Below are 11841 nucleotides of genomic sequence, written 5' to 3' on the forward strand. Positions count from 1 at the left end.
AATTATATGTACTTTGTACCTATTGGGAATGTGGTAAATACTGAAATTCAGTCTGTTGAATATATTTTGAAAACCAATAATTAAGAATTGCAAAATTTTAATCATAGTAGGTTTGGTCAGATTCAGCCCCCATTACGTGTTGGGCTTTTAGCATTAAAAAGGAATTGCTTTTTGAACAGAGTGGTTTCATTACTCTGTAATTTACAACTAACTTACTTGCACATTTATATTACTTTCTGGTGACCCATTGGTGATTCAGATGAAACCTGTTTGGTGTATCACTATGCTGTACTATAATGCAGGAGGAATTCATTAAAACTCAGGTCTGTCTTGGCCCTTATCTGATGAAATTAAAACAGTCTAAGATTAGATCCAGAGGGTAGTATTATAACACATTCAGAAAGTCCTGAATTTGTCTGTATAGAGTAGGCTAGTGAAAATAATTAATCCATTTACACTATTCTTTGTTTATGATTTGCGTGGCCTTGTAAAGTTCATTTGGCTTTAAATATAAAGATGGAGTATTACTTGTTATTTAGATTTTTACAAAGTGATAAGTTTTATAAATTCTTTACTTTTAAATATGATAGAGTTTTAGCACATCTTTTACTACACTTTTAATGTTGTTGGAGGGATTGTGATAATTTGAGGGTCTCCTTCAGCTGTTGCTGTTTCTGGTAGATTGTGCTGGCAGTGTTAAAGAGGTCATCTGTAACATAGAGATCGGGGAATTGAGTGAGAGACAGAAGTTTGACTATGTACAGTGAGTTTACAGTTCATCTTGGCAGTCACTGCTTGTGGGTCTCAGTTTAGGTAAAACAAAGATAACAGCAAAGACAATTTTGTAAGTTCTACAAGTGACTTAAATTTCTGTTTTTAAAAGCAATTCAGTTTCTATTTATTTATTTCTGTACCAGGATCTTGCACTTGCCAAGCATGTGCTTGCACCACTGAGCTATATCCCCAGCCTATTTATTTTCTATATATATATATATATATATATATACAAAATTCTATTTCATAGGTTTGTTTATTCTAGGCCAAAAAAAATGCAAACAGTTGTGTTTATTTGACACTGTTGTACCACAGAGTAAGAATATTTTTTAAACCAGTTCCTTACCGAGTATCATAACTTGAGTTTCACAGAGCCTTTCTGTGCATCTCAGTTTGCAGGCATTAGCAGTCTAATTTAGAGAACTGATTTATAAATTTTTCTGCTTAAAAATATACTTCTTGCTCACATTGAGTTCTCCAAAGTCAAGGTGAGGCTTCAGAGGTCTCAGATTTTAGTTGCTTTTTTATAGTTTTTCTTCTACAGAAGGAGAGTTTGTTTTTCACTTGTTCTAGCTTTGTTATGGTGCATTTTTCCAAAATATAGGAAAAGTTCTAGAGTACTATTAAATAAGGGGGCAGTTTAACATATTAGTCTCTGAAAGCCTATTTAATGATTCCAGCTTTCATCTTATTTTTGTATTTTGCATTATTTTAAATAAGGGAACACTTCAGTGTTAACTTTCAACAGGATCAGTACTGCATCTTTGAATTATACTTTTTCCTGACTACTAAGAGAAGCATTTTCATTAATTTTGCCAAAAAGCTAGTAGAACATTTAAATCCTTTTTTTTTTTTTTTTAAAGTTTGGAAATTTACTACTTAGTATAACTACTTCTTTGCTTTTTATTCATACCTACCATGTGGAGTAAGTTATAGATTCTATGATTTATATTGTTACTATATAAACATACACAAATAAAAAATAAGCATATCCCATGCTTGATCACCTTTTTGCTGTTGATTCCTTTTTGAACTTTGTCTCATTCCAGCAGTTAATAGTATTCATGCATAGTACATTATGTAATTTTCAAAAATACTTTATTAAGGTACATTTCTGATAAAATTTTACCTTTTTTTCAATTCACTGGATATTTACTGAGCACCTACTATGTGTTGGCTACTCTTCCAAATGGTTAAGATACATTGGTAAGCAAAACATAAAACTCTTCCTTTTTTTTTTCTTTTCTTTTTTTGTCTTTTTCCTTTTTATTGGTACCAGGGATCGAACTCACGACTGCCTGCTTGCAAGGCAGGCGCTTATGCCGCTGAGCTAAATCTCCAGCCCCCAATTCTTCCTTTTATGGTGCTCTCATTCTCATGAGGGAGACAAGAAAATAACTAATATAATAAATGAGAAGATTGAGGTGATTTGTTTGCATGCAAAAAAATTTGCTTTTCATGTGTAATGTTTCAAAAATGTAAATTTTTATGCATAATCAAATCAGAAAAATTGTTTTAACTTTCTGTTCACTGAAAATTTTTAAATCTGTTCACTGAAAATTTTTAAATATTACAAATGTGCATATTTTTATGGTAAAGACGACAAATTGAACTGTTAATATTAAAAATATATTCAGATAAAATGGGAGCTGTGAAATGTATTTTTTAGTTCAGAAAATGAATATCAGACAGTTAAAATATTTAGATTCCAGTGGATAAATTTGAGAGTGGAATCGTTTCATTTTAAAATGGAAATAAAACATTAAAATCAAGTCTTGCCAGTCATGGTGGTGCACACTGTAACCCTAACACTCAGGAGGCAGAGCCAGGAGGATTGCTGGGAAATTTTAGGTCAGTCTGGACTGCATAGCAGGACCCTGTCTCAAAAAAGACAGAAAAAAGTCTTTTATTATAACTTGATATTTATGATAAAAAAGTTTTATGTTGGGGCCAGGGATATAGCTCAGTGACACAGCCCTTGCCTGGCAAGTGCAAGGTCATGAATTTGATTCCTGGTACCAAAAAAAAAAAAAAAAGTCAACTTGAAAGTATAACGATAGTAATGTTTTAACATTCTTTTCAGAATTTTTGTAACCACAGTGTTTGAGGTCAACTGCATCAAATGTTGGCAAGGAAAGTAAAACTATTATTCATGTTCTGCTTTTCTATACTTAGTATAGCGCTGTCCACTAGATTCTTTTCAAGATTGGGAACATGCTATATTTCACCATGCAGTAAGAAATGCACTAGCCATGTAGTTGAAAAGCCTTAAAAAGTGTCCATCTCACTGAGGAAATACGAATCCTGTATTTGGCTAGTTTAATAGCCGCTTGTGGCTGTTGGCTACCGTATTGGACAGTGCAGGTGTAGAAATTATTACAGATCTTTACCTTGATGTTATCTTTGAAATTTGTATCATCATCTCCTAGTAAGTATTGAGTATTTTAGGAAAATCCTTTGGAGCTAGTTGGGGAGCAGTCCATTTCCATGATGGTCTCACACTGCACAGCAGAAAGTGGGATGGCTGTGAACATTTCCAGAATCTCTACATCTTTAAAGGAAGGGTTGTTAATCTGATTGAGGAGCTGATTTCCGTCGTGGGATAGCTGTTCCACTCCATGGCCGCTGCACTCTCAGCTGCTGCACTGCCTACAGTGAAGAGGTTAAAAGGGCTTGACTTGCTGCCCTCTGTGCTGCTCCCTTGTGGAAAGATGCCACTGAACAACTGAATTTTTCACACATAACTGTGGTGCTTCAGGTACAAATTTGCACTGCGTCTGCCATGAAAATCCTCCTTAGACACGTGTTAACCTTGATTTTAAGGGACCAGAGAAGTTGGCTCAGCTTTGACCTCAGGTCTCAGCTGTTTACTCCCCACTTCAGCTTTACCATAGAACCTTTGTTTTGGAAGTTTATGGGGCCTCCTGATTATCTTTTTGTTCTTTTTAATTAAAACATGGGAGGGCAGAGAGGGCTTTACTGCTAATGCAGTGTTTTTTTAAAGGGAAATAACTGAACACATTGTTTATTGATTACTAATCATGCTTTTTGCAGTGATGATAGTGATGGTGGTGATTGTGATGGTTGCTGATTTCTTGCGGCTTGTTCTTTAAATAAGAAAATAAGTGTGACATTTAGTTTTTGCCTGTTTAGAGTGTGCTGTTCCAGTAGAATAAATAGAGCTGATTGATAGGTAGGTGTGCATGTATTTCTTAGCCATCATTGCTCTGGGCAGGCAGACATTTCCTAAAGGAGAGTGGGTAGATTAGTCACATTCCCATTGCTGGGGCAAAATACTCAGCACCCACGACTTAAAGGAGGAGAGGTTTATTTTCACTCACAGTTTCAGTCCATAGTTGGCTGGTTATTGGGTAGAAACATAATGGCAGGGGGAAATTGTTCAACCCATGGCAACCAGAAAGCAGAGAGGAAGGAGGAGCCATAGATGAACACACCCTTCCAGGTTATGCCCTCAGTGACTCACCTCCAGCCAAGCCTCACCTCCTAGCACATTCAGCCTTCAACTCATCAATGGATGAATCCATTGGTTAATACAGTGCCCCCATGAGCCAGTCACCTTCCATGAAACTTTTCAGGGACATTTTAAATCTAAACTGTAACGTGGAGGAGTAGAGGGAAAATACTTAACTTTGCTGTATTGCAAAGTTAAAGGAAAATCCAAGTCAAGCCAGAGGAACATTAACAACAGTGAAAGGAAAAGAGTAATATGTGTTCTTTGTAGATATTAACAGGGTAGGGCAGAGTGATAACAAACCACCCCGTTACCTACTGGGAATTTTCAAATCATTTGTTTTTGTTTTTAAGCAATAAATACCACCTCTTTCCTATTCTGAGTGTATGTTGCACTTACTAAGTGGAAAGCAATGTGAGTCCACTCAAAATATCCAGCATCAGGTAGTATATAGCAACTGCACATGATACTACTGCGGAGATAGAGCCTCCTTGACTGCCAAGTAAAACTGCCAAGACTTGAAGCCATTGTTGGTCAACTATATGCAAAACACATATATTAGTCTGTAAGAGTTTAGAGAAACTGGGAGTTCAGGGAGTAGAACCTCTGAGGTAGTCATCTCAAATGCATATGTGGATCCATCTTTTTACTATGATATTGTATTTTTGTTTATTTACTTATTTATGTTTCTGTGGTGTTATTAGCAGAACGTAAGGGTCCGAAAGACACTTTGGGACTAACGATCAGCTCTGTCGGGAAGGAGACAGGACTTTTCTTCCATCTTCACAGTTCAGACCTCACAGTTTTCTACCTGGAACTCAGTAAGGCAAAATGCAGCCTGGCGGGTGCCTCCATGGTTCACGTTGCTTGGCCTACGGGAGAAACACAGTATTCCAAGGGGCACAACAACTGTGGCAAGGCCTGTGGTAGTGCAGAAAGAAGCTCAGAGGTGTGGTTTGGTGCTCCAGGAAAAGTCCCCATACGACAGACCGGGAAGAAGGAAAAGTCCTTTCTCTCTTTGTCTCTTCCCAAGCTCTATGCAGGTTTTCCCGTTTGCAGAACTGTTATCTGTAAACCAAATAGTTATAAGAAAGTCTGGAAATTACAGTTTGTACTCCAAACATCAGGGCATGGAATTTTGAAAGCTCTGCTTGGGGCTGGAGACAGTAAGTAGCCGGCAGAATCTACAACACAGCATCCATTTACAGGTTTCTTTAAATGATTGGTATCATATTATTGCCTAACAAGATACAATCATCTTCCTTACAAAGATTGTTTCTTCCTTAAACGAGTTGTTCTAAGTTCCAACAGTCACCGTAGGCATGTTTGTGTGGTGTCTGTTTTACATAACCCCACCTGAATATTCTAAAATTATAGACTAAGTTTTAAAAATAACCACTAATAATTCTTATCCAAAATAAGGGGGGAAATGTACGGGAGGGAGAAAGTAAGTAATCATATCAATATATACTTACCAAGCAAAGGAGAAATCCTGTGTAATTGCTGCACTCTTCGACCCTGCCTGTAGCCTTCCTTGCCTCTATCGTCATAGCAGCCATTCAGTTTACCCTTAGTAATTGGCAGCAATTAATCCAGCAAAAATGATCTCTTCTTTGTTTGCTGGTCAAAGCATGGAGAACTCTTTATGCCCATTGGAAGTCATATCTTCCAATCAAGTAGAGCCATTGTTGTGACCTCTTGTGGAAGTTACCTTGGGAAACTACACCAGTAAGCCAAAAGCAGTTAGAATTGCAGGGTAGGAAACAAAGTTTTGCAGGTTGATAATTACAATAATAGTACAGGAGCCATTCCTATGTTCACCCTCTTAGATATTCTAGCCATGGAAGAAAGAGTACCTTATTTAGTTGCCCTAAACTTTCAGGGTATTGCTTCCAAGCTAGGATTACACCTGAAGCTTTGTTAGCAAAGGTCTATTTCATCAGCTTCTGTAGCCCATGGTACCCATTTTTAGCTGAGAAATAAGTACCTTGATCAGAAGCAATCGTGTAGAACATAAGTCCATAGATAGTTGTTATATTCATCTGTTGCTGCATAACAAGTTACCCTAAAGCTTAGCACCTTAAAGATAGCACACATTGTTTCACAACATTTATTATTTCCTGTTCTGAACTCCAGAAGCTTTCCCCAGTGGCTTTTGACTAATGGTGTCTTATGAGGTTGCAATGAAATCTTTGGGTAAAGCTGTAGTCATTTTGAAGCTTAAATAGGGTCAGAGGATCCACTTCTTTCCTCACTCACATGAACACAGGCATACTTGACAGGCTGATGAACTTGAAACAATACATGGCTTGCCATGCTACATGAGTCTTTACACAGAGCTTCTCACAAGGCAGCTCAATTGCTCCAGTGTGAGTATCTAAGAGACAAAGAGAGTCCTAAAATGGAAGTGAGCCTGTTTGATAACTTAGTCTGAAGTGATTTCCCATAATTTCCATTTTCTATTAATTAGAAGCAAGCTTGTAGCCCAAATCATACCTAAGAGGACAGGATTACTCAAGGGCATGAAGAATAGGAACAGAGAATATTGGCCATTTTAGACATTGCTTACAACCATCATACTGGCAGAAGCACAGACCACTGGCTTTGGAATAGATTATTCTGTTCAGAAACAGATTTTGCCTCCTACTGGCCCCTGGCAAAGACTGAACTAATGATCATGGGACGTCTGATGACCATATTACCTGAGCTGTCCATAATGAACTGGATGTTTTCTGATCCACCAGTACATAAGACTGGTTTTAGGTATCAGCAATCTGGCAAGTGAAAATGGGATAATGAGATAGGTGCAGGCAGGTCCTGAACATGAAGGTACATTTCACTGAGAAATGACGGGTAGTTTGCAGATGGTTTCACAATGTGTGGGCATCAGTACCAGATATCTACAGTGTTACAACCCCATTAAGGGATGGCCTAGCAAGCCAGTAGCGAGGGAAAACCTCCCAGAGCTCAGAACATCATCACGCAACACATTAAGTTGACCACTTTGGAGTTAGAGATATTTCAAAGTGCAAGTATTCTTATTCACAGATAGCTACTGGCACTTTGGCTGAAATGTAGGGAACTCAAAAAAAAATCTTAGATTGATGACAAAGAGGATAAGGGAAGAGACACGCAGATAAAATTTTCCTGAGCAGTGTGAAAAAATTTGGCACTCCACATGGATACTCAGTGAAAGGAATATGTTTAGAGATGACTTCAGCAATTAGGTGAATAAAATGATCAGTTCTCAATGTCATCACCTGCTCTTTTTGCAGGTATCTTGGTGCTTGCTCAGTGTTCACAGTGGCAAGGATAAAGGTGGTGCCTGGGCTCAACTGCCTGTGCTTACCAAGGCTGGTCTGGGTGTCTCCATTGCCGAGTGCCTAACTACCAGTGGTGGAGGATGACACTGAGCTGTCTGCATGGCTCTCTGCCCTAGGCAAGACCAGAAAACTGCCTCCTGACTGCTTATAACAATGGAAGAGGGTGTATACAACTCTTTTAGGATGGATTTATCTGCCTCAACTACAGTGCTTCTGCCAGTATGACTATCCTTGTTGTAATGGTTGGTTGACACAATACTGCTTCTGATCAAGCTCAAATCATAGTAATATGTGGAAAAGATAGGGTTTTTTTGTTTTTTTTTCTTTTAGTACCGGGGATCAAACTCACAACCTCGTGCTTGCCAGACAGGTGCTTATGCAGCCAAGCTAAACCTCCAGCCCAATATAGGTTTCTTAGAAAAAAAAAGTACAAAATGTTGATATTTTCTATCTAAGGTATAGGGTACATTTCTATTAATGCGTTAGGATAATATATATGATGTACTATTTCAGTGTTTCTGTTCTCCAAATTATCATGTACCTGGAAAAGCATGTTAAAGTAAACTTTGAAGATACTTTTAAAGCTATACTCCTGATCAGTTGCTACTCTGATTTTAGTCATGATTTCAGTTCTATTACTTTCAAAGCACTTAGGCACTGACTGTTGCAGTTTTACCAATTATATTTGTCTATAATCTCAAGTGATTCTCAAACTTCAGTGTGATAAACATTTTCAGAGAGATATAAGATCTCAGCCCACTCCTCTCGTAGGTAATTCTGTGTGGGACTAAGCTATCTGTATATTTTTAAGAAGACCCTCAATGGTTGGGATGTAGCTCTGACAGAATGCCTGCTTTGCAAGCATGAGGCCCTGAGTTGAATCCTCAGCACTAAACACACACACACACACACGAGAGAGAGAGAGAGAGAGAGAGAGAGAGAGAGAGAGAGAGAGAGAGAGAGAGAGAGATAAACATAGACATCTAAGTACTCCTGTTTAAGTAGTCCATATACCATTCTTTAAGGAGCAGCACTGTGTATTTAACTGGGAGCTCCAATGCTGGGGAAAATGGAGGAAGAATTTCAGCAAGGCTTGGGAAAAAACAGGTGCAAGTTGTTCTGTTGTAAATAGATTCAGATTCCAGAAACACAAGTAGAAAAACAACCAAATCTTTTCTGCCTTTGATTCAAAACATAGCGCGTCACTGCACTCAATTTACCAAGCTAGGTATGCAGAACAATTTCGCATCTGCATGAGAAAGGCCACACAGCGAAATGAGGGCTGGTATCAGATTGCGCTTTCACAGTGTCACAGCTGCCTGAGTTTGAATACCAGCAGCACCACTTTTTAGATGACTGCTCGAGGTGAATTAGCTGAGCGTTGGATTTTTTTTTGATGGGATAATATTTTTTAGCTGTTAAAGGGGCTGGGGTTTTAGCTCAGCAGCCTAAGCGCCTACCTTGAAAGTGCATGGTCATGAATTCAAATTAAAATGTTTAACCATTTTAGACTTCAGTTCTTCATAAAATAAAGACTGAAATCTCTAGTATTCTTTCCCAATGTAAAATTTTTCATATGTTATGTAAGGTTCCTGTTTTATTATAAGCCAACTAAAAAACATTCAGATACTTCCAGAAAATATAAAATCGCAATGTTGAGAATAAAAGGTCATTAAGCTAACTACTTCCTTGGGCAAAAAATACTTTAATGATCATTGTGTTCCTAAAGTGAATAATGATGGATGGAGAAGTAATTGCTTTGAGTGAAACGAGTCTCCATAGTAACATTAGGGTCCCCAAACTAAGGGTGCTCTTTGCACCAGATGAGGGAGTAGTGCCTTATCAGGCAAGTGCTGTGAACAGCTGTAGTGACATTCTGTCATGGAAGAAGGATCCAGGGATGACAAACTGTCACACTGACCCTGAAGTTTATGTCCCCAAAGTTAGGTGTATGAAGAATGAATGACGCTAAATTCCTAATGAGCCTTTGAGCTGAAGTGGGGCACGGCGTCTGTCTCCCTCCTGGTGTGTCTCAGATTTCCCTGTTCTCTGCCAACATGAGAGAAAGTACACAGGGGAGAGATTTTTGTGTCTAAGCCCAGGAGTCTGGATTCCTACCGTTTCCCACTTTCTCTTGTTTTTCTGTCACTTCCCTTGTCCATTTCAACACATGTTGTGTAGTTTGTATAGACAACTGTCCCAAGGTACAGAGACTTTTTTCTCCAGTAGACTTCAGATTATTCAGTTGGCTTTACATAGTTACTAAAGTATCAACCTATGTATACCTGCCAAAATAACTGGGAGGCTGAAATCCTAAACATACACTCTTTTGGGCATTTCATATTATTCTTAGGTCTTTATTAGGACCTCACCATTGGGATTATAGTTAGCTATAACTATAACTAGCCCTTGTTCCTCATTCCATGTTGGGGAACTTTCTGTTTCTTGGTGGACGTTTTTCCCTCATCCTGATAGAAGCACATAGCATCACTGAAGCAGGGAGAAGAAAACAGCAGGTAAAGCAAGTTTTTAAAAGCCAAGAATGAACTATAAAAGAAAATGGAAGGGTTACTCTCAAGTCACATGGTAGATAAAGCTCGTGAAAGAGGTCATCGAGAGAGAACAGGTCCAAGTAGGAGGCCACTTAGAAACCAGAGTGGACACAGAGCCCCACAGAAGAGACTTTGAAACTGAGCTGAATTTCACTGCAGAAAGGAAGCACCACAGTGCTCACTTTGCTGTCTTGCTAAATTCTTGTAATTATGAGGAACCCAGGCGCCTGACTCAGACAGGCTGGCCCAGTGCAGGGGTTCACTGTGGAGACCGTGCTTTTGTCCTGTTTGTGCAAAGCTGCACTGATCTGCCCTCATGCATTTGACTGGTGCACTTTCTTCCCTTTCCTGAAAATATTGCCTGTTGTGTCACTCCTGTATAATTTACAAACACCCTAGATCATCTACTTTCCTTCCATATCTTTATTTTCAGTTTTTCTATCAGACAGGGCTATTTTTTGGATTTTCCCCCTTGGGTGTCCTCTCTCCCTTCTTTTCTCCTTAGTAATTTATCTGTTGTGATACTTTCTACTCTGTGTATCTATTTGGGTTATTAAGAATTTCTTTATCCTCCTTTTTCATGCAGGGATTTTTCATTTTTAAGCTCATCACAATTGGATTCCTTCTTTCTCCCCATTGTCAGTACTCTAAGACAAAGATATTTTTTTTCAGCAATCCCCTTAGCTCATAGGTAGCCATACCTCCTCAACATGGCGATCAACCTGAGAAGTTTTACTACTTTTGTACTGGAATAGTGTATATCAAGCAGCATGTTTTCTACAGAAATGTTTAGAATCTCATTTTCTCTAATGCTATGATTATTTGAAAACAAATACAATATATTCAGGATCATCTATGTGTCTTTTTATAGTCACATATAATGCACAGGCAACCAGGAAGCAGGAATAAACTCAAAAAGTGGAGGCTGAATGACATCATGGTGCATTGTGTGGATGAATGCTTTTCAGTGCTTCAGATACAGAGAATTAGCAGGGGAAATGAATCATTGCAGCCCGAATAGTAAAAAGCTTGCCAAATAAACAGACCTGTACTGGAGCAGTAAGTACTACGGGTAGTTTAAGCCAGATCACAGCATTAGTCACCTTACATTAAGGTAATTAACTTAAATTTTTTTATTTTCTAATTTATAAAATTTTAAAATCCTTTTTAGTTATATGAGAGTAAAAGGCCTAAGGGCTTCGTAACTGTGTTTCTATTTGTAGATATTTACATAACATTATCATAATACAATTTGCCAGGCTTCTGCTTCCAACCAAGATGAAAGAAAAGGCTTAGAGCAACCCTTCTGTCTGATGCAATTTAACCGTGAACAGAATAGATGGGATGATAATTTTCAAGAAATTAGGCATAAGGCAAAGAAAGGTAGTGTTCCCTAGCAGGGCACGGTGCTGCACACCTATAATCCTGGCAGTCTGGGAGGCTGAGGCAAGAGGACCAAAAGTTCAAGGTCACCCTGGGAAACTTGGTGACTTAATGGAACCCTAACTGAATTTTTTTTTTTTTTTTTTTTTTTTTTTTAGAAAAGGGCTGTAGCTCAGTGCAAAGGTTCTGGTTTAAATGCCCAGTAATGCGTATTTCCCTGAGACATGAAAAACAAGCACAGATTGCTCCTGCTGACTTCTAAGATAAGGCTTCTAGATACAACAAAGGAGAGAAAACCTGAATAGAGCTTGGTGAACTCAGTTAAGGATATTGATTG

Source organism: Cavia porcellus, unplaced genomic scaffold, assembly GCF_034190915.1.
Source record: "Cavia porcellus strain 051 isolate PalLab524CR breed Dunkin Hartley unplaced genomic scaffold, mCavPor4.1 scaffold_1, whole genome shotgun sequence".
In the NCBI taxonomy this organism is placed as follows: domain Eukaryota; kingdom Metazoa; phylum Chordata; class Mammalia; order Rodentia; family Caviidae; genus Cavia; species Cavia porcellus.